Here is a 25,946-nt window from a genome sequence, read left to right as displayed (position 1 = left end):
ATAAATATAATCACCAGGGGTGAAATATATGAGCAGTCTCAAGCCAGTCCCTCTTTATATGTTTTAATATATTTACATAAGGATCGGGACAACAATTATTTTGTTGAAGCAGTGAGGACTAATGACAGAGGGTTAAAGCGAACAGGCTAGATGGGGTCAGAATTAGGCCTTGGCTCGACATTCCAGGGCAAAGTCCTACATTTTATCCTGTCCCCTGTTACATGCCGTGCGACACTGAACCAGTTCCCACGCAACACAAAGCTGCATAAAATTATGATAATTACTTAAGTACTTGTCCTCATTTCCATGTTTGTGTGATTAATGCCAACATTAGAGCTATTAACTCAGTAAGTAAAAAGAAATAGGTTTAAGATGATTTTTGTAAAAAAAAAAAAAGAAAAAATACAGTGTACAAGGTGAGGTAATATATGTACTTTATTAAATTACATTTAGAAATTGAGATGTCATTTGGTCAATTAAACAAAATATCCTACTTTCAAACTATGCTCATGCACTGCAGAATTTTAAAATGCACGTCCTATGTTCATGTTGATCAATATGGATAATCATATCTTAAGCATTTGGGAGAGAGACACATGAAAGAAACAAAATAGGCCTATTGATTTTGTTGCCAGCGTGAGCTTTCTTCTGTTTTTTGTTCGTCTTTTCATCTGGCAAGGGCAGTTAATTCTGCTCAAATGAATAGGTCATAAGGGTCAACTCTGGCAAGGAGCAACTTAAAGCGGTCTTACAAAAGCCCTAATGCCCCTCTGAAAGCAAAACGTTTTGTCAGTACTGGCCAGCATCAGTAACGCTCTGTAAGCAGCGGTGGCAGTGTCAGTCCAATCCTTGTCAGACAGATCCAATCTCAAATATAGTGATATTACTATATTATTATAGCCTCATTTGTATGTCTCACTTCAAATATAAAATATTTCTGAGGTTAATAAATGTATATATTTGACAGTTTTTATTAATATCATAAGTGGATAAAGTAGTGAAATAATTTTGTCTTTCTTTTACCTTTTAGGAAAAACATCAGCCTTTGTTAAATATCAAAATAAAAAGTAATTAAATATAACAGATTCAAATATAAGCAAAACTTAGCAAAAATGTTACACTGATTCAGGTTGGCTTTTAAACATAAAACCTTTTTTAAACACAAAAATGTCTCATTACTGATTCAGATTTATACTTTTGATATAATATTCTGACAAAAGTCAAAGACGTTTATTTTATTAGCTGTTTCAGTAATAAGTGGCAGCAAAGAAATTTAAACAAATTTGAGATTTGTCCTCTTCAACTGATTATTTGCCTGATTGAATTAAAACAAATTATGTCTCCTTCACATCATCACTGCATGTCTTGTTTCTTGTCACTAAGCCTCACAGACACATTCACTGAACAGACACACACAGGCACACACACAACTTTGCTCTTGGCATTGTTGGAAACTGTGCAGTGTAACACGCACTGCCAGATCAGTCTGGGCTAAAAAAAAAACATTTTGTAAACTGATATTTTGAAAATGACCAAAAACAAAAGTCCAAATTTACTCTTCATTGCGTTTCCCCTAAAAAACTGTCCTATTGAAGTAACAGCTGTATTCTATAATAAAATCCTCTGACAAATGGCTTTGGGAAGCCTTATCCAGCAGTTCAGACAAGAGGTGATACATCTCCAAGAAAAAAAAAACCTTGACTTGATCGCCTCAGGATCTTAACAGAGAGCTTGAAATAGTCACCAGCACCTGTCTTTTCCGACGGCGCACCTGTCTCCCATTGCCCATGCGCACTCTCCCTCTGTCTGCCTCTCTCCTAAAAAACCTTTCAACAGTTTCATGCAACTATGAACTATGAACACCAACACTGAGCTAGAGATTTTCAGCCCCAACGTTTACGCCTCATCTGTCTTCATGTGGAAGACTCATGTCCTTAATTTAAAACCCAAGCTGTATCACTGAAACTACTCGGCTGCAAAAAGTACAAAAAAAAATAAAAAATTGCGTGAAGTTCAGGTGTAAAACTTGGCCCTAAATGAGAAGTGCCAAAAGTATGGGGAGTTAAATCCAAAGTCCAACAACACTTGCTTTATATATCACTTGTAAGACTTGTATCTTTTTCTTTGCACATCTGGTTGCCAATGGACAGATATAGAAACCTCTAGAGACAAGAGTTTCGTATATTTACAACAGTAATAGGCCAAATACGCGCAACAGAATAACTGACAACTGCGCTGTGAAAATAAAAAGTTGAGTTTGAGGTTTAAAAATACGATTTGTTTCAAACAATGCGGTGTTAAAGTCACACTTTTCATTACGCAAACGAGAGAGCCTGGTACAAGTAAATCTAAGTTTGCGTATAAACCAAGTCGTGTGTGTTAAATTCTGTTTCACGTTGTAAAAACAACAAAAAGACACACGCTTCATAAACTTACTTCGCAGCAAAGTTGCAAATCAACTTGATCTCCGCTTTGATGAGGAAGGTTGGGCTACCGTCCGCAAATCATCCTCGCAAAAACACGGGCTGTTCGCGCAACTCGCACCACATATCAAGATGAAGGGAACGAAACAGAGCAAATAACGTCGTGGAGATATGATTAGCTGTTGATCACCAGAATAAATTTCCCCGTTAATGATGTTTGATTTGTTTATTTTTTTTCCGCCCACCGTGCGCAGGCGAGGCAGAACAAGAACAAGAGAGGGAGGTATCCGAGGACAAGGTTACTTACCCTTTAGATGAAGAGGGGGACAGCCTGAACTCCTACGGCAAAAAAAGAGAGAATACACGCAGAGCACGCTGGATTGCTGGGTGAGGGGATATAACACTTTCTCAGAGAAGGAAGAGCTGCAATAAAGTCAGCGACGCGGGCGAAAGGAACAAAACAGGAAAAATATAGAAGATGAAAGGAGCTCTTGCGCGTCGGTCTCTCCCTCTATCCTCTGCTGTGACTAGAAGAGTGAGAGACATAGAGAGAGTGCGAGAGAGAGAGAGCGCGACTGTCTGTGTGTGCGTCTCCGAGGCACACTGGATGCAGAGGACTGGATGCTGGAGCGCTCCTCCGCCACTAAGATTCACTTTAAGACGCGGCTGAAGGAAACAGGAAGACGTACGCGTCATGAGCGGCGTGATGTAACTGTCGCAACCTACCAATAAGAAGCGTCCGTCCTGTCCGGAGAACAACGCACTGAACTTGACCAGGGAATGGGACTTGAGCATGCAAAGAGAGAGAGAGGAAAAAAAAAAAAGGAAATACCACTCTTACTAATCTCTTTCTTCTCATATCACCGACTGCGCGAGTAAGATCGTTACGCACTTTGACATTACACTTAAGTCGAAATAAAACACGCAGCATGTATGTTCTTATTTTCTTTCTTAGTATTTTGAGGTTTTAAATGTGATAAATGGAACTTGAAGAAAGGAGATTTTTGAATAAAGTAAAAGCACCTCTGGAAAAGGTCAGAATTAGAATCATTTTTATGAGAAAACTGCTTTTCTTAAAACAGATACATTTGTTTTGCCGAATTTATTTTATTTAAGAAAAATTTGTCTGATTTTTAAGATAAATGCGACATTAAATGAATTTTTACGGTAGGCAGTTTAGTGGCGTTTGATGCAAATGTTTTTAGACATTAAAAATAAACACTCTTATGACTTTTTCAACGAGTGTGTTTTATAATGTATTAACATTCATTAACGCACAGACAGTTTGAACGATTACCAACTTTGTAATTTGATCCGTTTACAATGATGCAGAGCATATTTAGATTTTAAACACCAGTATGCCCCCCCCCCCAAAGACAACTCCACTTTTAGACTACAGTTTCTCACAGGGGCTAACAGTAGTGGGTCACTTGGGTATTGGAGGTTCGAAGTGGCATGTAGATATATTTTACTTTCAGAGTTTTCTCATTGGTTGCAGCGAAGTCTGATTTATGGACAAGCAGAGCAGCACAGCGGCTCTCAGATTTGCTCTGGGATTCAGATTATCCAGAGAAGCCAATATCTGAGAGGAGCTAAACGTCTCTTTTGTGAAATGCTCAGTTAAAAGCCGAATATCATCATGAAACGTCTGTCACCGGATCTAGAGCCTGCTGCCACCGAAATACCCCCGTGCATAACGACTGCGCTGACATACATGATTATTGAGTAAAAATGATATGAACGCAAGAAATACGCCTCCATGTTCGAGAATATAAAGATTTTAATCAATTATTTCATCTTCCTCCCTTGTAAAAAAATAAAATAAAACAAAATAAGCAAAGAAAAAAAAACTTCCCTACCTGTAACGCTGAACCCTGCGGACACTGACATCTGATCCCTCACACAGAAAAACCTCTTTGATGCTTCTGATTTATGAAATGATGACGGCTGCTCTATCTAATCCTCCAGCATTCTTACAAATTGGATATTTAGAATTACACTGCAGTTTTTGACACCGTGTGATATTTTTGGCCTTCGACCTTTACAACAGGTGTTTACGCAGATCGTTGGGTAATAATATTAGGAAATAATTAATTTTTTTGTTCCACTGAAATTATAGTTTTCTTGAACGAGTGTAACCATATTTCTGGATGATCTCATATTAATCTATATCAAGCACATGCAAGACAGGCCTATATACGTTAAATTAAATCCTCATAATTAACGTATAAAATGTATTAATATTATTATTAGTAGTATTATTAATATTATTGACTCATGTTACGTTTATTTTTATCGGACAGTTTGGTGAAGCCACTGAAGAATAACTTTCATACACTATGGATATCAGACGGGCTTTGCCTTTCTTTTTCAGTTTTTCGCTTTAGATCCATTTGTTGCCCGGAGAATCTTACTGTTTTTATCGGCTGCACAAACAGGATCCCAAAGCACTTAACGAGAAATCTTATTTTCCATATGCCCCTCTGTCAGGTGCCAAAAAGGAAAAGGCGAGTCTCTTTTCCATGTCGCAAGCAAGTGTTTTTTAAAAACGAACGAATTGCAACGAAGTCAGCAAAGTTTAGTGTCTGGAGTGTCTTTTCCAAAGCAGGTGTCCCGGTTCTGTGCTCCCCTCACTGGCCTGTGGCTGATTTGGCCTCGGCTCCCCTGGGTGCCGTCGGTGCGCACACAGGCTGGAAAAACAGGCCGGGACATTAAAGAAACGCGTGTTTGGAAAAGGAAGACTCGGATGAGGTGTAGAGGAAACGTGTTGGTTAACACCGGCTGCTCTTATCGCGGCCCATTCCAGGTGGATCAACGCGTGTATTTATTTCAAACTAACTTTCCCCCCTCTTTGGGTCGGCACACCTCGATGACCAAGACTGATAATGCGCTCTGGCATTGCGCACTGATGGCAGAATGTATTGACATATTTATTAGACTTGGGCCCAAATGCAGGAGGAGGAAGGCAGTGAATACAACATTTCTCCCAGAGGTGTTATAAAGGTACGACTTTATCACATTCTGACCACTATTAAGTGATAATAAGTGCGCGCACACGGTGATGGTATGTCGGAGTGGAGAAGAGCCAATGGCCTATTTTCCCCCAGTATTAATTTGGATCAACGACAGGCCAACTGTGTTTCTATTATTATTGTTGTTGTTATTGTTAATAATATTATTTTATTATCAGTGTGTTGTTGTTGTTATCTGCTGTTTTTCGTCTCATTTATGGGACAGAAAGCAGAAAATCATGAAACGTAACCAAAGTGAGTTTTGCCAGGAGTGAAGTTGCTGGAATTATTATTGAAAGAATGAATATTATTTGGGAGAAGCAGCAATCACTTCTTGAGCTGCAGCGGTTAGAAAATGGCCTTAATCAGATAATGACTTGATGAGCTCCTAGAACAGCTCCATTTCTTTTCACAGACACAGTTTTTAGAGAAATGAGGAAATGAGAGAGAGAGAGAGGGAGAGTGAGAGCTATTTGCGAAAACACAAGCAGAGAGAGAGAGAGAGAGAGAGAGAGAGAGATGGTAGCGCTAAAAGCTGTTTTGTTCCGGAGAGGTCTCTGGGTCCCCGAATAAAAAGGTTTAGGACACAGGACACAGAGGAGAGGAAACGAGAGAAGAGGAGAGAAGGATACACGATTCGGCCGAGTGTAGTGAGTGAGTAGGCGTCCACTCTCATCTTCCTCTTAAGTTCTTGTTGTCCCTCATGTCCAGCACTTAATGTATTCAGCCCTTTCACCATCCACGACGACATGAGGATGCTGCAGGAAAACGTGCGCTTGTTTCTGTTGTCAAGGCAAAAACCCACGTCTGCGTCTATTATGTCTAAGTGTTGTATTAAAATAACAGCAATTTACATAGATGTCATTATCAGTGATTTTGCTCCTTGGCTGCCAGGGCTCCTATAGCTGGCACAGCCTGTCCCCCTCCGTCCCCCATGACCCACATCCCTCTTTCTAGGCTACAAGTAGTGATGATTATGGAGGCGAGGGTGTGTGTGTGTGCGTGCGTGCGTGCGTGAGAGAGAGAGAGTCCTGTTTTAAACATATAGTTCAATGAGAAAACAGCATACAACACACACACACACACATTCTCATTATTTGCATGAAGCTGTATTGGCGAGGAATCAAATGTGGCCTAAGACACAATGTAAAACAGTGACAGAGCAAGAGAAGAAGACTAAACACTAATGACATGATCAATGACAATAACATCCTCGGTATAAGTAAAAATGTACATTAGCACTCTATTTAAACCATCTCTACTTTTTGTTAGGGATAAATAAACAATTCTTACAGTCTAAGTGATAAAAACCATTTCTGCAACACCTTCAATGGCATTAACAGACCCTGTTTACATTTAAATGTGCTTTTGCATTAAATAAAGCTTCCATAACTGATCTGAGTGGAAATAATAGGCAATTAAAAGAATGCTGCTCATTGATTCTGATGGGAATATGGCCGCTGTCAAGCTCATTAAAACAGCACTTATATTTTAAACGTCGTAATAGTCTTAGTCATGTGTAAAATCCTCGAAATGATCTATTTGACATTAGTTTCTGCGGAGTCTCAGCTAACTCACCGGGTCTTACCAACAACCTTGAAAGTAGTATAGGCCGCACATGTTTGAAATCGCTGCCTATGGCTGGAGCTGGGCGAAAGTTAACGGGAATGAAGGGCGCGCGCGCGCACACTCACGCGCACGCAGAGCGCCTTGGAGGACAGACATGCTGGGAAACCGCCTGGAACTGTATTAAGCCTGACGTCCTTAAAACAAACAATGGCACCATGAAATAAAGGGCTTATGCGCTCAAAGTCAAAGAGCCCCCTCAGCAACTCTCCCTGTTTATCTCTCCCTCTGTCTGACACACACAAACACACACGCTGTTTCTTGGGGGTTACACACTCCGGCTCGCAGCTCCATTGGGAGGGGACAAACTTTGCTCCTATGAACTCTCACCTGTCAACATGGAGCAGAGGACTTTACTTGGTAAACACGAAAGGACTTTAGCTGTTTACTTCTAGCGGCGACTTAGCTGCCTACTCTACTCCCTGTAAGGCCGCAGACAGCTGGTTCTCCAGGTGCTTTGCATTTCATGGCGAGGTAACAATCCACGCCAAACTCCGTTCAGTAACCTAACAATTTTATAGCGGAATTTATTATGCTGCATATTTTGTAAATCATTACTTGTTATTTTCTGAGAGTGCGTGATCTACCGATAGGCTTCATCCGGCATACATCCAAGTTGGCATGATTTAGTCCAAAAACCTTGTGGATGAACTGCCAGATTTAGTGCACGTTGCACTCTACTGCCCCACGGTGTCGGCTGTAATGATGGGCGAATGACGGAGTAAGGGTTAATAGTCACAGAAAGTTGCAATTAATCGATAGAGGTTTTAAATCACTCCTTCAGTGAACGCCGAATTAAAGAGTCATTTTCAGCGACTCATTCAGCGCCTTGCATCGTTTTCTGCCTTGTATGAATTTTGTGCACAAAGATGATACATTTCAAATGTAGACATTTTTCAATGAAGTATCGCACAAACATATCGAGCGTTAGTCTGCGCTTTTCCCTTTTATATTTCCATAGCCTTTATCCTCCGCTAGAACTATAGGCTAGACTACTGCTAAAAAAAACACATGCTGTGGCAGATAAGCGGCGGTCTGTTTTCGCTCCTCTGATCATGGTAATTATATTTGTTGGCGTGGAGGTAAGTGGTCCTCCCCGGGGGGCGTATTGTACTCGACTCAGTCCGTGTCATAAAATAAAATTACAAGGAAAGGAGAAGATATCATACAATAACAGAGGCGAGTCGTCAAATCAAAGAGTGGCTAAATTAAATCTGAAGGGAAAAGCCTCACGGAAAATACATTAGGGCTATGATGGACAGGGGCAGGGTGCTTCAAATAAAACGCAGGTTAATGAGGTTTTAATAGCTATATGGTTGGTTAACAGGCATACACACAACCCCACACAACCCACTTTCTCTCTCTCACACACACACACACACACACACACCTTTCTCTAGCAGACTGAGGCAATTAAGAGCAATTAATGATCAGTTACCTGTGCTTCAGCCTTCTGCACTTCCCAAAATACTATAAACAGAGGTCTATAGGGTATGCTGTGACATGTGCAGGGCTTAAGTAGCTGCAAAGTGCCTCTCTCAAGTCTGGTTATAGGTTTAGCTCTCCTGTTACAGCGGTGGATGTTTACACGTCTTATACCTGTTGGCACCCTCTTGTCTTCTTTATGTATCTGTGTAACCTTTGACCCCAAGTGTAGATGTTTAGACTGGCAGCCAGCAGGCCCTCCCCACCACAGCAGCCTTTCGCTGGTGACCTCTCTTGACCTCTCACTGGCCTTTCACGCCGGAGGAGACTTCTCGGCCCTAGGGGAGGTCAGGACGGGGGTAATCCTGTTACAACTGGCCTGTAAACATACACAGACAAACATAGACACTCACTGAGGAAGAGTGATGTTTTCTGGGTCTGGCAGTTTAAAAACATAAAAATCTAATTCTCAGCTCCGTCTATAGCTAAAGCCAACTCAGTGTAGTTTCATTTGTTCAGTATAGTTAATTTCCATACTTTAGATTAGACTATTAGACTAGATTAGACTATTTTAGAGTATACAAAATAATTGAAATTAACTGAATATGAACCTGTTACAACATTAAAATGATGCTTATACATGAATGCATCAGTAATAATGAAACACCAATATGGCCCGTTCAAAGTAATTAAAGTACTTACAGTCTATATTTGAATAGTTATACTTTTGTACTGTATCTTTGAGTATTTTATATTTTTATATTTTAGCGGTTTTGCTACATTTACTTAGGAAAGGCATCTCAATGATTTACACACTGGTGTGTATTTCATTTTTTAATGAGTTCCACTCCCCACACTGTTTTAATTTCTATAGTACAATATTGTTGTATATTGCCTATAGCAGCCAGGTGTGTTTATACAGTGTAATGCATGTGTGTGGCTTGTAATTAATGAGTAGACAACCATCTATCCTCTGATGGGCCATGCATGAACATGCTCCAACCACAGGTTAAAAACCAGGAGCCTGTAAAATGTTCTTGTACACAAGTGAATGCACACATCTGTAAAGACTACACACAAGTGAAGCCATGCAACTCAACTAGCTATTGTGCATATGCAAGGGCCAACATTTATACAAACACACACACACACAGCTTTTTCAAAGACTTCCCCGTGGACAGAGACGTCTGCCAGCGCTGCTATAAATCACGTTGAGGCTGGTGCTGAGGGCAAGGCGCACCTTGTCCACGTCGCTCCCACTCCTGGGCTGAATAAACCATAACATCCTGCCTCTCGTGCTGCCCGACGCCCTCTGAGCACGACCCTAGAGAAGACCCCCCCCCCCAACCCCCACCTCACCATCCTCCACCCTTCCTCCAGCTCACCTCTCACTCCATCCCTCCTCTCCTGTTAACGTCACTATCTTTAGAAATTTTAGCAGGTTTGGCAGGTTGGGTAGGGTTTTCCCTGTTTGGTACAACATACAACCCCCTCCCCATTTTCATTTAACTCTTTTTTTCCAATCCAATGACTTCCTGCTTGAAGAATGGGATGAGAGAGGGAAAGAAAAAAAGGGAGAAAGAGAAAGAGAGCAGAAAAATAGCAGGAAGTAAGCATTTAACAGAAGGATGCCGACACCCTCATCCTGTCGTGTGCCGACTTGGTTCAGGTGCACTGGACCAATCAGCGCCCACTGATCCATTTACCTCAGGGTCTGCTGAATTTGGCTAAGAAGGTGCACCTTTCCTCCATGACCCCCTCTGGAGGAAGTATAATGTTTCTGGAAAGAAACAGATGATTTTACTGCCCGACCAGAGGAGCCAAGTGTACATAACAGAGCATTAAACCCTCTACCACCCAACAGAAACATAAAAGAGAACAAAGAATAAAGAATGCGTGAAGTGTTGGGTTATCTGCTGATTATTTCCCTTGATTTTTACTGCTACAGAGGGAGAAGCTAAACAAACAATCACACAGTGGTTCTTGGCATTCCACTAGAAGGTCTTATTATAGACACAACCAGACAAAACCTACTGGAAAAAAAAAACTATGTGTTGCTTGGCATACAACCACACAAATGATTACTTCCTCTAAAATGTAATTTCTAAGTAAAAGCCTAAGAATTGCAGTAAATTCAATGATATGCAACAGTGGGAAAAGCTATTTTTGGAACAAAAAGGCTCCTTTAGTCACCTACATAAGCATGCACGTACATGCACGAGCACACACACACACAAGTATTTGCTTGTAGGCATGCACAAGTAGCTACACAGAAATGCTCACACACAAGTTCAAATCTTTCCCTAACCTCTTGTATGCCTGGGTACATCCACCAGAACGCCAGAGGAGCCTTGAGAGGACAAGAATAGCGAGGCATGTGTCTATTTGTGGCACCATTGTCATAGAGATAAAAGATCTTACTGTTATGTGCACATACACAGACACACACACGTTAATACATGAACACTCACACACTGCATTCACTACTGTAACATACAGTGAATGGGAAATATTTATTGATCCACACTGGTCAGGGCCATGACGTACAACCACAAAAAACTCAAATATTCACCCATGACCCATACATGCCTGTGCACAAACTCACTTTCTCTCTCTAAATCTCACACACACACTGTGCAAGCACTGGGCAACAGACTCACAGATGCACTGGGCAGTTCCTAGAAGAGACAGTAATCTCCTCTTTATATACCCATAATTCAGCTGCATGTGTGCACAGTATTTTTGTGTGTGTGTGTGTGTGAGTGTGTGTGTGTGTGTGTGAGTGTGTGAGTGTAAATGTCACACCAAAACCCATGCCTTTAACATAGGCTAACCTGACTATAAATGAGTGGCAAACAGTGGCACCTGTGTGGGTACAGATCCAGTGTTGGGACAGAAGAGCATCCCATAATAGGACGCTGTCTCTTTTGTTCTTACTGTATGAATAACCGCTCTAAGAATACTGTCCCCTCCTCTGTCCTGTAAATGTTTTAAGACGAAATCAAAAATCAAAGCATAATCTGGTGAATGTAAAGTCGCTATTTGATGAAATGTACCGACATATGTGCGCTGAGGTTGAGGTTTGAGGTTTTATTTTGTGAAATATCACTTTAATATCTGTATAATACTTTTTAATGAGGTTGCTGTGAAATGTGTTACAGATAATCAGGTGTCGGACTCTGATGGTTGTAGATGTGCACAACTCCCAAATCTCAGCTATGCATTGTGTGTGTCCTGCATACTGATTGGTTGATCCACCTTCCTAATGGGAGGCAGGACAAGGCAGAAAGTGCACTCAAACGACAAAATGGAGCAGCTAGTGGAAAGACTTGCTGACAAATTGACGAAATATTAACATTTATTGCTAAATCATTATTCTGCTTGTTTTGCTTCTGGTTTTCTCAAAGCAATTGTCTTCCCTGCCTCCTGGTCAGTCTTCTGCGTTTTCTGTACTTTCTTGTTTGAGCGCCCCCTAGCCAGAGCGTTAACATTTGCACAAGTATAGATGCAGCAGCCATGCAACTATCTCTGAACAACAGATGCATATGTTCACATATGTGAAGTGACACAGAAGTCCAAATTTGTGTAGAAAGTCTCGAGTCACCGGGTGAATATCACGTTTCTGCTTCTAACCTAATTGGTTTTGGTATTTTCGTGACTGTTAGACTTACTGTTATAACACAATCTAAAAATGTTTCAGTATCCACAGCACAGATCTGCAGTTTAGTTATTTTGTTTGGATGGTGTAGTGATGGTTGAATTACTCAACCCTAGCCCTGAATTCCATACGCACACACACACACACACACACACACACACACACACACAGTTTTTAGTGTCTTTAGCTAAGCCAGGGGACAAGAGATGCCCAGGGCCGTTCCTGATCCTCCTGGCCTTTTCCTTGCAGGAATCTCCTCTTCCTGTACGGAAGTTTATTGTGGTCAGCCTGCCTGTCACTGACGCCTCCCAAAGGAAAGTGACAGCGGCTTTATTCACCCGCTGACCCGTAAAGAGGACAGAGGAAGAATTAAAAAAAAGACAAGCATGTATGTGTGCAACCTGACTAAGGGCTTCTTTTCTCTCCAGTAAAGAGGCACGATAGATCTTGTGCATTCAGCACAATCTCTTCATATGTGTCGTATACATCCAGTGTCACGTCCTTTAACCGACCCGATACATAAATGCTTCTTCCCTCCCTCTTTTCAGCTTCTTTTGTGTCTGGATGAAAAAAAAAACAACAAAATAAATCCCTGTATGAGGCACGTGATGCCCTTTTATCTGAGCTCTAAGCAAACAGATCAGTTCTTATTTTATTAAAATTTCATTTTAGGCAAGTTTAGGCTGTGCTCTCCCTTAACAGAGAGAAAAAGATAGAAAGTTTGAAGGATGATGATGTCCATCTGCTCTCATGATCTCTCTCCAACTTTTCCTGGCATCAGGTCTTTCTCCAATCCACTCTGGACCCAACAGGCCCAGAGGATCCAGACACTGTGGCCTTGTCTTGACCCAGTTTAGAGCTTCCATTCTGGGCTTTCTGATCCGTTCGCTCTCCCCGTTTTTCAACCGTGAATCCTGAGATTATTGGATGGTCACTTAAGAGGGACTGAAAGAGAGTGCTGTCCACTTAGCTGAAGATTATCCTTTAAAAGGAAGAGGATGGCAGTGGAGATGGAGGAGAGAAGGAGAAAAAGGGATGTGCTTAAGAGGTGGATGGAGGGGGTGGATAGAGGGAGCGATTGCGAGGACAGTCAGAGTTAGAGAGAGGGCAAATGAATCATATGGAGATAAAGTGTGTGTGGGAGAGGGTTAATAAAAATAAAGCGAGGAGAGAAATGCGGCATCGAGGGAAATGTCTAAACGAAAAGCCGAGATGAAGATGAGGTGACAGAGCAAGAGAGTGGAGGAAGGTCAGAAGAGAGAGGCAGAGATGGAGAGATAAAAAGAGGAGGAAGCAGGAAGGATGAGGACAAGAGCTGGATTAAGCAGAAAAAACAGTGATTATGAAGTGCACACTACCAAAACTGAAGTCCTGTCCCACTGCTTTTTTTGGGTAACAGCATAAGATATACCAAATGTGCCAGAGGAAAAATAGACTAGGGTCTGATTATAGCTTTAGAAATAATATTAGTGAAATACATATTTTCCTTTATTGTTTTATGCTTCACAAGGTTGATGGTAAATAATATGTATGTTAAGGCTTTTGAGTAGATTGTCATATGATAATGTTTTTCTTAAGTTTAATTGTAACTTAAATTAGCAAAGAAAACACTAGTGTTTACTAAGTGTTGGCAGAATTTGCACTGGACACAATGCTAATCATGTCTACCTGTGTGTTGTGTGCTGAATGGACTCGATCAATACAGTATGTGCTTCTTTAGGGCCAGTACTTGTTTTTGCCTTGTGTTGTTTCTGGTTTTCCCTGAAACAGGTGCTGTGGCAGAGAGTAAGAGTGTGGGTTTCAGTGTGAATGCAAACATTCCACCCATTCATGAAATTCTGTGAGTGAATGAAATGGGAATGTGTGCTTTTCTTTTTTTAGTGGGGTATGACTGAGTGATAGGGAGAAAAACAGAGATCATTCCTCATTATTTGATTGGCTCAGCGGTCCTGCCAGTGTCCAATTAATGTATTCCCTGGGTAGAACACACACCCATAATTGAGCAGATACTGTGTAAACATTGCCCCTCAAATTATTAAGGGCTCAAAGCTCTTCAGTCTTCCAGACCTGCCATAAGCTCTCTATAGCACCCTGAGCATGATGGGAGAGAGGACAGTCTCAATGGAGAAAGTAACAGGGGTTTTCTGATGAGAGGCACAGAGGGAGGAGGATTTCTCCCACCCATGTTAATCTCCTCATTTTCATTTCTCTTACCATGTGGGATTAGAATGATTTTATTTAAAGTGTCAGCTTGAGCTACCGGATTGAGAAATCTGGATTTCGTAGGGATTATTATTACAGAGAAAATGCACACACACACACACTCACACACAGATTTTTTTCTTCTTCTCTGTCACTCACTAATGACCTGCTTGACCAACAAATGGTATTTATCCTCATATGCAGTGCAGGGGAAGACAAACAGACATTGTGACACACTGAAAACTATGTGATTTATAGTACATGTAGAGTTATATATATTAATATATTAAATCCACTGTTTTCTTTTCACATAATCATAGAAAGTAATGCACATGTTTATTTATTGGAAGCACTTGCAGGAATTCAGTCATATTGCACACACACAGTCTTTTTTTACAGTCTTCCTTTCTTTCGTTTCATATTCTTCTTCTTATCTTATCAGGACATCATACAATCTCCCTCTTGCCAAGGCCTTGGGAAATGAGTAGAACAGGCTCTAACCACATCACCCTTCGGTGTGTCAGATTTACCATCTAATCTACATTAGGATAAGGCTTTCACCACTCAGGGAAAAAAAGAAGAATGAAAAAAAATGCCATCACCTTTTCATCCTAGAGCCAAGCCCTTTATTCAGCCTCTTCTCATTACATTAAAGGATGAGGGAGGCCGTACGGTGGCTGAGCGGTATTTAAAGACACTATCCCCTTCATCTGTTTAATTTCTCTTTATTTATGGGACTCCCTCCTCCCTTCACCACTCCATCACTTCGTTTAATTTCTCTTTATTTAAAGACTCCCTCCCTTCATCCGATTGATTGATCTTTGTCCCACTGCAAATGACATGGAAGAGTTACTGCAAGGTCCCTAATCCAACCTTTGTGATGGGAACAGTGTCTGACTGGAGACAGGGCGACTTTGGTTTTATAGACCTAAGCTCTTCACAAAACACACTGCACTTATTGTACAGGGCACAACCTGTTTTAATGCATATACAAGAATTCCCCTGTAATGAGAATATTTGCAGCTCATAACTTTTAAAGGAATGGATGTTGTTAACACAGAAAAAAATACTCTGCAAATGCCAATGATAAACTCACATCTTTTTTTATGCTCAAGTTGTTTCTGAAGAAATGCAGATAGTGCTAAGTTTCCATGATAGTAATATAAGCTAACACTGAAACTCAGTAGTCAGTAGGTTTTTCTATTAATTGAATAATCATTTGGTCTATAAAATATGACAAAATAATTAAAAATATCCATTACAGTTTCCTAACATCTATTTAAAATCCCCCCTTTTTTGACCAACAGTCTAAAATATAAATAATATTGACTCTGTTGTAGCAGAAGACAAGAAGAAGGAACAAATCTGAACTGAGAAGCTAAATCAGGGACTGTTTGATAGTTCTGACTGAGAAATGACAAACTATTTAATAGTTATGGAAAAGTGTGAAACCCACGCTAAGAAATCCTGGCTTAACATGGTTTAGCCGAAAACTTTTTTCTTTTACTCTGTTTGCTCAAACAATAAAAGCTAAAGTGAAATTCAGCTTTCTTAGTATAAAATAGTATCTGTTAATAGCCTTTACAAACCTAAGATAAGTGAGTAAACTTTACTCATATCATTTCTATTACACTTACACATTGTTACTCCATACCAAGATGACTGTCAACAGTAAAAGATCTCATGGTGTGAATGGGCAGGAGTTGCTCTTGGAGGTGCAAACAGGTGTTCAGGCAAATGTTGAGAGTTTTTCCTGGTGATTAGATGTGCATGTGTCAAACACAGGCATACCCATTTTGAGAGCGGGGTTTTGGGAAGTGGGTTAAGCAGGCCGGGATCACCTCTCTCTGCTCTGTCCCAGCTTAGAAGCGCTCAGAGAGTCAGGCGGGAGGGATGAGTGACGGACAGCGAAGAGGGCGGACGGGGGGTGAGGGGATATGGCTGTAGAGAAAGATAGAGAAATCTTCCAGAGGACATCTGTCACAGTGAGCAACTTGTGAGCTGCTTTTTTCCAGCCTGCTGTGTGACCCATGGATTCTCTTGCATGACTGACTGAGAACTATGAGAGTTTCAGAGGGAGCATTAGCCCCTTCACACAGCCTGGGAGACCCCATGTGGACTGGGTTAAGTAAAATCTCTATCATATGGAGCAAACATGGAGGATAATACAGAATCTGGTCTGTCCTTGACCATTTATGTATTTGTAGCCTATCATAATATGAATAATTAAATCATGACAAAATTACAACTCTCAGCTTTCACAAATCGTTGTATGAAAACACCATATGACGTGTCTGAATTGTGCCCATGTGTCGACATCTGAGGATGCTGCTAGTGCTGAATAGAGAGCTGCACACTGGAAAAGTGCATCCATGAGAACATTTCTCTCCCTCCCGCAGGTGTTTAAGCTGTACAGTAAACAATAATGCTTTACACACACACATACACACACACATGCAACACAAAAGGCTCATTGTGTGTTTCTGTGTGTCTGCAAACCCAGTCTTTTTAATCTGGGATTATGGTATTCCCATCATGATGGCAACAGAGAAAACAATGCATTATTTCATGGGAGGAAATGTGCAATAATGATGTTAACACCTCAGTCTGCCTTTTTTTTTTTTTTTTTTAACTATTGCATAGCCTACACACACACACACACACACACACACACACACACACACGCAGAATGCAGACACACATTTGTAATATTTGTCCTGCCCTCTTTACTAAATAAACCTTGATACATATACATTTATATCTTGAATTTAAATCCAATCCAAAATTTATAATCTAAAATTCAGATTTTTAGCAAGAAAATAGTCCTCTGTGTGTGTGTGTGTGTGTGTGTGTGTGTGTGTGTGTGTGTGTGTGTGAGTGAGAGAGAGAGTCAAAAAGAGACTGCCTTTGAGCCTTATTGTGAGCATACACAGTACAGTATAGCTGCTCCCTTGGGGTGTAATCCGACACTAAAATTGTCCATTAACACACTATCAAATCTATTCTTCTCTGCTGTGTCACACTTCCATGAGTCATTTGTGGCTTTAGTGCTTTGGCTATCCATCTTTAATGTAGCTCACAGTGTGCAGTAATAGGATGCTATGGATGATAAGTATTTCAAATCCTTAATGTCTGTATATTATGTTTAAATCTGATTTAGATTCAGTGTTTGTTGACATAAAAAATCATCTAGTCCTGGTTTACTATCAGTAAAGAACAGTTCAGATGCTGTTTGAATTCAGAGATTAGGGCCAGCGGATCATATCAGGTCCTCCTGTGTTTGCGAGGTAACGGTGTGCTGGTCTGTGAATAAGACCTCTGATGATGGCTGTATTTTTATTGTGAGGCCCCAGGTGCTGCCAGTGTCACACATGGACACTCATGGCACCGGTGTCCTGGCACACAGTGGCCAACCAGAGAAGGGCCAAGATGGTGTGTGTGTGTGTGTGTGTGTGTGTGTGTGCGCGTGTGTGTGCGTGTGTGTGTGCGTGTGCGTGTGCGCAGGATACATGGCTAACACAAGTCCTGGTGGCATGTGTGTGAGACTCCTCTGCCTGAGAGACAGCCAGTGTTTGGAATACAGATGAGTATGATGATACCCCACATGCTAATGCTAATCCATTTCGTCATATTATATATCTAATCATTGTTCTGTGCTGTAGTGACTTGCAGGCTTTTACATAGGCCTCACTGAGGTCATGTATTGCATTTAATGCCTGTTAGAATATGCACATGCAGAAATGGCAGCATTACTATGTAAAGAAATCAGACACACCGTGGCTTTGTTTCTGACTGTTTTCATGCGTTTTAATTTCAGCAGCATTTAATTACCGTAATAGTGGGTGCACGTGCACGTGCATGTGTGTGTTTGTTGACACATATGAATGCACGAAGGCATGTCTGTGTATGTTTGTGTGTGTGTGTGTGTGTGTGTGTGTGTGTGTGTTTGTGTGCGCACCAGCTGTCTGATCAGTAATCAGTTAGCAGTGGGCTAATGCAGCCTCCTTAACCCAGGGGCCTCATAAGGACGTCTCTGGCCCAGCCCCTCTCTCTGCCAGAGACAAATCCATTACCCAAAACAAGGACATCAAATGTCAACAAGCACACACTCACATACACAGACAGATTATATAGCTACACCTATTCCAAAGCGTATTTGAGTCACTCAAGTCATGAAAGGAAAGTATCCTTGAGGAATGCTGTTACTGTAGCATGGATGGGAAGAAAACAGTGACAATAATTACTGATGCACATTTGTGCACAACACATACAAACTCTTAATTTTAATCTATGTAGAAAAATTGGGAGCACATCAAAATGATCTTCAAAGCAGTGTTTCAAACAAGGGAAGTGAACATTAAAGGAAAAGAAAGCATCTCCAAAGGGATCCTGGAAATTTTGTCAGGTTCCACAAAGGCTAATATAAATAGCACATAAACTGCACTGAAAACAGCCCTTCAGAAGTGACACAAAGGCTCCCCAAAGGCCTGATGGTAAGCAGCAGCGTTTACATATCAGTGGCCCTCCTAGCATGTACAGTGATCTGGCAGGTTGGAGAGCTTTGATGCGCCGTCACCCAGCAGGTCGGGTGTATCGATCCCCAGGGCGGTGCTGCTTTTTGGGCTGGCCTGCCTGGGTGACAGGGCCCCCTCCTGGAAACCTCCCTGGTGCCTGTACCCAGCAGATGGCCTCAAAGAGGGACCAGAGACACAGGGCCAAGATCCAGCTCTCAAACAGAGGAGCAGAGGAGCAAATGGCCTGTTAATATTTCATACAAACACTTTCACTCATCTCCAAGTGAGGAAACGGACAGGACTGAGAGCACAGTATGACTGTGCGTGTGTGTGTGTGTGTGTTTGAAGGGGCAAATGTGTGTGTGTCTGGGAGAAATCAAAGACATTTTGATGAAATATGAATAGTTTTCCCACTTTGAGGTGCTTCACAGACTCCTTGTGCATAATAATAAGTAATCACACACTTGTTTGTCAAAGATGAGAATTTGGGCACAGACACACAAAGAAATGTAAAAAATATGGACACAGTGATTAAAAACTGCTTTTCAATAAGTATAAAATCCTCCCTTTCTTACCAATACATGCATCCACACGGTCACACACTCACCTCCCCAATTACTCCCAGCACCAGAGCCTTCCTTAGGCCTCTGCTGTATCATGAGTGCGTAACCCGTGCGCTAATAGCCCATAACCCCTGTACAGATCAGTGGAGGTTATGCTATTTGCTGGTCCGTAATTGCCCTCTTCATCAGTACTCTGTCTGCACAGGCAGCAATGCGGCCAGCCCCGGGGTCCTCCTGATGTCATTAATGTGTGATTAGGGCCAGTGGGGAGCAGCAGTTAGGAGGTTAAAAAGCCCCTGACAGCCCTCATCATCAGCGAGGAAACCCTGAGACTGATGCAGGGGCCACGCAGATGGGCGAGAGCGAGCGGCTGCCAAAGCCCTAACTTGTTATTCCTCCTCACCTCCAAAAATCAAGCCTCACTAATAAATGGCACTGACATGGGCATGAACGTGTAAAGCCACACATATGCCCAGAAATGTACACACAGCATACACTTCACCATGAAAACGTCTTGAAGTGGTTTGGTAGAGGGAGGAATAATGATTAAATAAAAACTATTATTAAGAGAAAGACTGGGAAAACTGCCAAACTGTTCATCAGAGTTTAATGCTCATAAATGCACAAAGTTTTGCCATTCTTTTAAACTTGATGACACTGATTGGACTTGAAATGATGAACTGGTTTTGGGAATAGAGAGCTGACAAGTTAAACTTGACACATGCAATCTAAACTGCAACCAAAAGTGTCCGCCTAAGTGCTCAATCATGTCAGGGCTTTAGGATTCCTTTAAGTTGTCATCTTTAATACATGAGACGATTTCCAGCCCCGACCGCGCAACAAAGTCATTAGACTGGGAGGAAAGATGAAATATAAATCAAGCGTCCCTCTCTGCCCCCTCCCCAGTGAACAGGTGGCTGAGTTGAATGAGAGGGTGCGCTAACTTGGCTGTCACCGTGTTTTCCAACAGAACCGCTGCCTTCTAAAGCCAAACCACAGTGAATTATACATCTATGGCAGTAATTCTCTCAGAGGAGTGAGAGAGAGAAAGTGAGAAGGGGGGCTAAGAGAGTTAGAGAGATTAATGGCTGAAGCGGTTGTTTTTGACGCAGCGATCCTTGGCTCTGCTTCCTGCTCACCGCTTATTGGCTTTTCAGAGCACATTTATTTATTTCGTTAACAAGAGAGAGCGGCCACGTCGCTGTCACTTTTTTGGCTCGTTGGCCGCCGCGGCAGACTTGTCATCTCCTACACTGTGGCGTGCGCCTTTGAACCCTGCCATGGACTACAGAGTGAGAATATTAATAGTGCAACAAACAAGACTTTAAAAATAGCAGGGTCCTGTCAGAGGCCAAGTGTCACTGACACTTTTTGTCAAGCTGAATGACCTGTTGGAGAATTTTTTTTTTTTTACATATTGTCACATGTCTTATGACAAGTTTGTAAGGACTACAGAAGTTAGAAATCAGAATATAATAGAATCATTATCTCCAATAAACATCTAAACAAGTCACCAAATTACATCTATCAAACAATTCTGATCCAACTGCTGACATATACCTAGAGTTACCTAATTTAACCACAATATTTCTCATAGTTTCATTTTTGAAAATGATCATTAAAAGCATGACACAGCATGTCACTGGTAGAAGTTGTGTTGTTTTCTTTGCATTGCATGTTTTCAATTCAAAGAAAAAAAATCCCTTCAGGCACATTAAAATTGCTCTGAATGAAAAGGGAATTTCAGTGAATGGGATTTGGACTGATACTACCTGATTTATAGCTGTGGAATCCCACAAGCTAAAGGCAGCGTGTGGCATGATGTGGGATAAAACTTAAGATAGATACAGCCTGATATGAATAGTCAGTCCTTGGACAAATCTGTACTCAGCCTCCCGAGGGAGTGCGCACAAAAAGCTGTCACCTGCTCAGCCGGAAAACTTATTCAAGTCGGTTTCAACACAGTGTGGCATGTTCCAACATAATCTGTCCAGGAGGTCATGACCTCCACATCCCCTGCCTGTGGAATAAAGAGGACCTCAGGCCGGGATGACAAGAGAAGTCTTCCAAGGAGTTCATGTTACCACATGTCATAATAACAAGAAGCTACTGTTCCCCCGCCAGGCTCCTTACCCCTTTGTCTTGGAGGGGTTCTGGACAGGGGCAGTCAGGACGTGCTGGCAGAGCTGAAACTGAATATTATCATTGGGGGGAATCTTGTTTCATGTTACTGAGCAGCTAGGCGAGCTAGCTGGGTGTACTGTCGCTTCGCCTGACAGGAACTGTGCACTTTCAAATCCCTCCAAGGTTTAAGTACAACCACAGGTGGCTTTTAAAATAAATCTACACTTTCCAGTTTCCTTTCTTGGAATACAATTTTATTTATAGACTCTACACACCTTGGGAGATGCATGCTGTACATCCACACACAGAAGGACTGACTGCGTAACCCCCCCCCCCCCCCCCCCCCCCGCTCACCCTCCATGGCGATTGAGAGGTCAATATCTCACTTTACCGCCAGCTACACTTTCCTCTGTCACTCACAGCTCCCACTCCATTCAAGCAGCAGGTTAGCCCAACAAAGGGGACCGCAGGGGAGCTGCCTGAGCCTTCCGCTTACACACACACACACACACACACACACAAAACAAACGCACACATACACACAAACACACAAGGAACACGAATAGTGCAAGCTACGGTGCTGCTCGGAGCTTGACGGGTGCTTTGTGCTCATCCGTCAGCCGGCCCCTGGGTCCTGAAGATACCTTCAGTCAGCGAGACTGGCTCCCTGAAAGGAGGGATTCACACAGCTGAAATATTGATGTCAGGAGGGCACCTGGAGCACGCCGACCTTTTGACCTCCCCTCCACATTCTTAGAAGAGGAGAGGCGGTAACAGAGACGGGGAGAAGAGGAGGAGGAGGCCCGAAATGAGAGGTGTGGCCAGGTGGAACAGCCAGAAAACTTTCAGGAAACTGTGACATAAAAATGTACAGACGCACAATATTATTTCAGTGCACATTACAGGCAGTATGCAGGAATTTAGTCCATTAAAAAGTGTGTAGTTTTCTAAATGATTACTCCAGTTTAGTAGAAATATCCCAGAAACACTCAAATAGAAGAGAATTAGCCTTTGACTCTGGGACAGAGAAACAGGGTGGTGGGAGGGAAAGATAGAGGGGGTGGGAATGGGGAATAGGTTGGAAGTATGACATTCCTGTGGGCGATTTGTGTCTCGTCAGTGAACGCGTTTGGATTCTTTTAACGGGAGTCGATACCCCCTTCCGCTTCCCAAGCACTCACTGCGAGCTGAGCCAGGGTAATGCCATTGAACAGGGACAATGGGGCCTCTTAAAAGGCAGCTTTTAACTGGGCGTGTGCATGTGGATATCAATACAGCCGATAGTTTTCCATGTAAGAAGATCAAACGCAGAGACACTGGGTGACTTCTCAGTGAAGAAGCATACAGATAAATAAATGGAATGACTAGAGGGAGTTTAGAGAGAAAAGTGTTTCTGTTTGCTGTTGTACAACATACAGGCGTACACTCTTGGTCCCCCCCACCCCTCTGTTTTTTCCCTTTTTCTCTCTGTCCCCATCTTCCTTTTTGCTCAAACACACATGCTTCAGTGTAAGCTCTTCAAGTTTAAAGCATGCGTTTCAAAGGCGCTCGGGTGCCTGTATCACTGCTTTAGACAAAAGGGCCAGCTCTTAGGAGATAGAGGGAACATCTGAGGCAGAGCGAGGGGGAGACAGGAGCAGAGAGAATGAAAGGGAAAAAATGAGGAGGGAGAGCAGGGTTAGAGAGACAGAGGGTGAGAGGGGGAGATAGAGAAGGAGAGAGTGAGAGAGACAAGGGAAGATGAGAAGGAGGGGGCGCAATTGCACGCTTTCAACTGCCTTTTGTGGGCCTCTCTGCAGATGTCACCAGCTGTTCCCCTGCACGGAGGGTTCCAGAGCGTGGAACATCGCCTCCGGCCTCGTCCTCGGCCACCTTTCAAGTGTCAATCAGACAGGAGGGGTTGGGGGGGTTGGTGACTGAGGGGTGGAGGACCGGTTGAGGGAGAAAAAGGGGACTTCGGTGGAACGGAGGCAAAGGGGGCCAACAGACTGGGCTTTGGTCACTGTCCTGAGAACAGTGCCAGCGATTAGCCATTGATTCAGCCCCCCCCAACCAACCCGCTCAATAACAGAGAGAGGATGGAGCCAGCCGTGTGCGGCGTGCAGACAAAAGAGGCCCATGGGCAAGGTTAGGTGGAGATCACACGTCTGCTAGACTACTGCTTCCACAGCACTACCGTTAGCCATAGTGTTAGTGATTAGCGAGAGCCCATGCCCTCAACACAACCCCGCCTCCCCACCAGAGCTCCTTGGTTCATCACACGCAGAACCGTGAGGGTGACCTACGATTAGTGTGTGTGTGTTGCGGGGGGAGCAAGGAAAGTTGTCATTGCGAGAGAACAAGCAAACATAAAAGAGGCTGACATATGGTGTGATTGACACAAACAATGTCTAACGAGAAGGAGAAGGTGTGCTTAGCACCGCTTAACCTTGGAGCATCTAGTCGGTGGACATAACTCCATGACAATTTTATTGACGACATCAATATCTACTGTACGCAGCTGTGTGTATAACCTTCTGATCCAGCCGGGGGATGATGGTGCTGAAACCTGCAGCACAGAGCCATTCAATCAACCAGACAGGGTCAGTTGTAGAAACCCACAGACAGGAACCCAAACAATTCTGCCACAGTTTACATTGGCAGACAAGTCTTTGTGGTGCTGCTGTCACGTTGATGTGATATAATTCGAAGCCTGAAAAAACACACCGATTCCCTCATTTTATTGACAGCCTGGAGTGTGAATTGTGAACTCTCAATGCATCTTATCAGCCAGAGTAAGTAGCTCTATTATACACACTATTGCCACTGCCCTGCTGATAACCTCTGTGCCGAGGCTGTAAAACAAAGCCCTTTGAAGAGGAGAGGAGCCTGTGGATTTCATGTGATTTATGTCTTCTAAAAACAAGATGGCTGAGCAGAGGTCCCAGACCGTGGCTGACCTTAATACTTCCCGTCACCTCCTCATGTGTCTGAGTGTGTTGCTCTTCGGGAATACAAATGCAAAACAAGCACTTACTACAAGAACATAAAGGGTTAGATTTCACATGATCTGAAGAGTAAACTTAGTCTAGGTTAGTAAGGGTGTTAAAGAAGCATTGCAAGACACTGTAAATACTCCATCACCACCGCATAGAGAGATAAGTATCATAGCTGCCATAGTAAGACAAGAAATCCTAAGCTCAGTTGCATTGTTTATTTACATACTGCAGACTGACTGTCTAGGCCAAAAAGCTGCAGTATGAATGACAGGAAACTGTTTATAAGTAGAAAACTGTTTATATTTGTGTGTTATCCATTTAAAATAATTTCAATGACTTGTACTAATCTTAAGGAACCAATGCTCAGTAATAGATGTATCACTGTGGGAACCTTGTTTTAGACTGGTTAAGATATTATGTCATTTCTCTTTAACAGCAGTTTAACGTCTTCTCACAACAAAGCTACTGAGGATGTTAAGATAATAATGGTTGGCTGTTTTGTAATTTTGATCAGTGTAACCAGCTTACAGCTCTTGGTTAATAGTCATTATAACTCAATCAGAGAGATATTTCCTGCCTTGTGAACAAGAGACGACCTCTTTTCACATTTTTGTCACAAAACAAAAGGAGGCCAAATCGCTCCTGTCTGTCAGACATGTAGCAAAACATAACTTCAGTCAAGGGGCCAGCGCTTTTTCCAAGGGGTAATATCCTTGTGCATTAATCACCACAGTCATAAATCAAAACAGCATGGCCACCCCTCCACTTCATCGCCCCACTGCATCCCTACTTCACTTCCCATCTTTCCCCTCTACCCTTGTCCCCTGCCTGCCGTACATATCCTCTGCAGTCTCCACAGTTAGAAAAAGTTGAAAAATCATAAATCAAAAGAACGACCTCAGCTATCCTGCCACACGCCATCGCCCGTGCCCCCCTCTCCCTGTCCCCCTCGTGCCACACCACCACCCTCTCATCCTCCTCGACCTTCTACCCATCAAAGTTCATCAAACGCGTCAGAAATCAAGAGTGGCTTCCTCAATATTTCCTCATCATCTACCCATCTCCCCATCTCACCGGTTTGTAATTACCACTGACCGAACCCTACACCCACCTCCAGTCTGAGGTCAGCGGGTCACTGTGAGGTCTTGTGGCTGACTGGCTGAATGTGTCTTTGTCTCACTCCGCCTGAAGCTCTGCTAACTCTGGGAGCCTGCTCGCTGGCTTGTAGAGGTGGCCCCGTGGTCACCGAGTCCCGTGTTTTTCTGATCCCCTCTTGCAGAAGTGAAAAATAGCAGGAAACGTATATCTGTCATTGTCCATTCAGGAGATCACCTGTAAGGAAACGAAGCGGCCAGCAAGTGCTGACACAATCATCCCTGCGCCTAGCAACACATCCTGGTTCCGGCCCAGACGCGAGGGACC

The 25,946-nt window shown here is 42.6% G+C and overlaps 1 protein-coding gene across 3 annotated transcripts in view; it reads right to left on the bottom strand.

Moving 5' to 3' along the window:
* The window catches only part of LOC113137637 (prospero homeobox protein 1), a 33,123-nt gene extending 28,788 nt beyond the window's left edge, over nt 1–4,335 (bottom strand). Inside the window, exon 1 of one of the 3 annotated variants that reach the window (XM_026319444.2) lies at nt 4,283–4,335. The gene's annotated coding sequence lies outside the window, so the exon portion shown is untranslated. Of the gene's footprint in view, nt 1–2,436; nt 2,562–2,730; nt 3,259–4,282 lie in introns of those variants that run through there. The other 2 variants (XM_026319442.2, XM_026319443.2) reach the window with 2 other exon arrangements.
* Nucleotides 4,336–25,946: the final 21,611 nt, after the last annotated feature.

Source organism: Mastacembelus armatus, chromosome 24 (assembly GCF_900324485.2).
Source record: "Mastacembelus armatus chromosome 24, fMasArm1.2, whole genome shotgun sequence".
NCBI lineage: Eukaryota > Metazoa > Chordata > Actinopteri > Synbranchiformes > Mastacembelidae > Mastacembelus > Mastacembelus armatus.
Note: the sequence above shows the minus strand (reverse complement) of the source record. Positions and strands in the feature narration are given on the sequence as shown.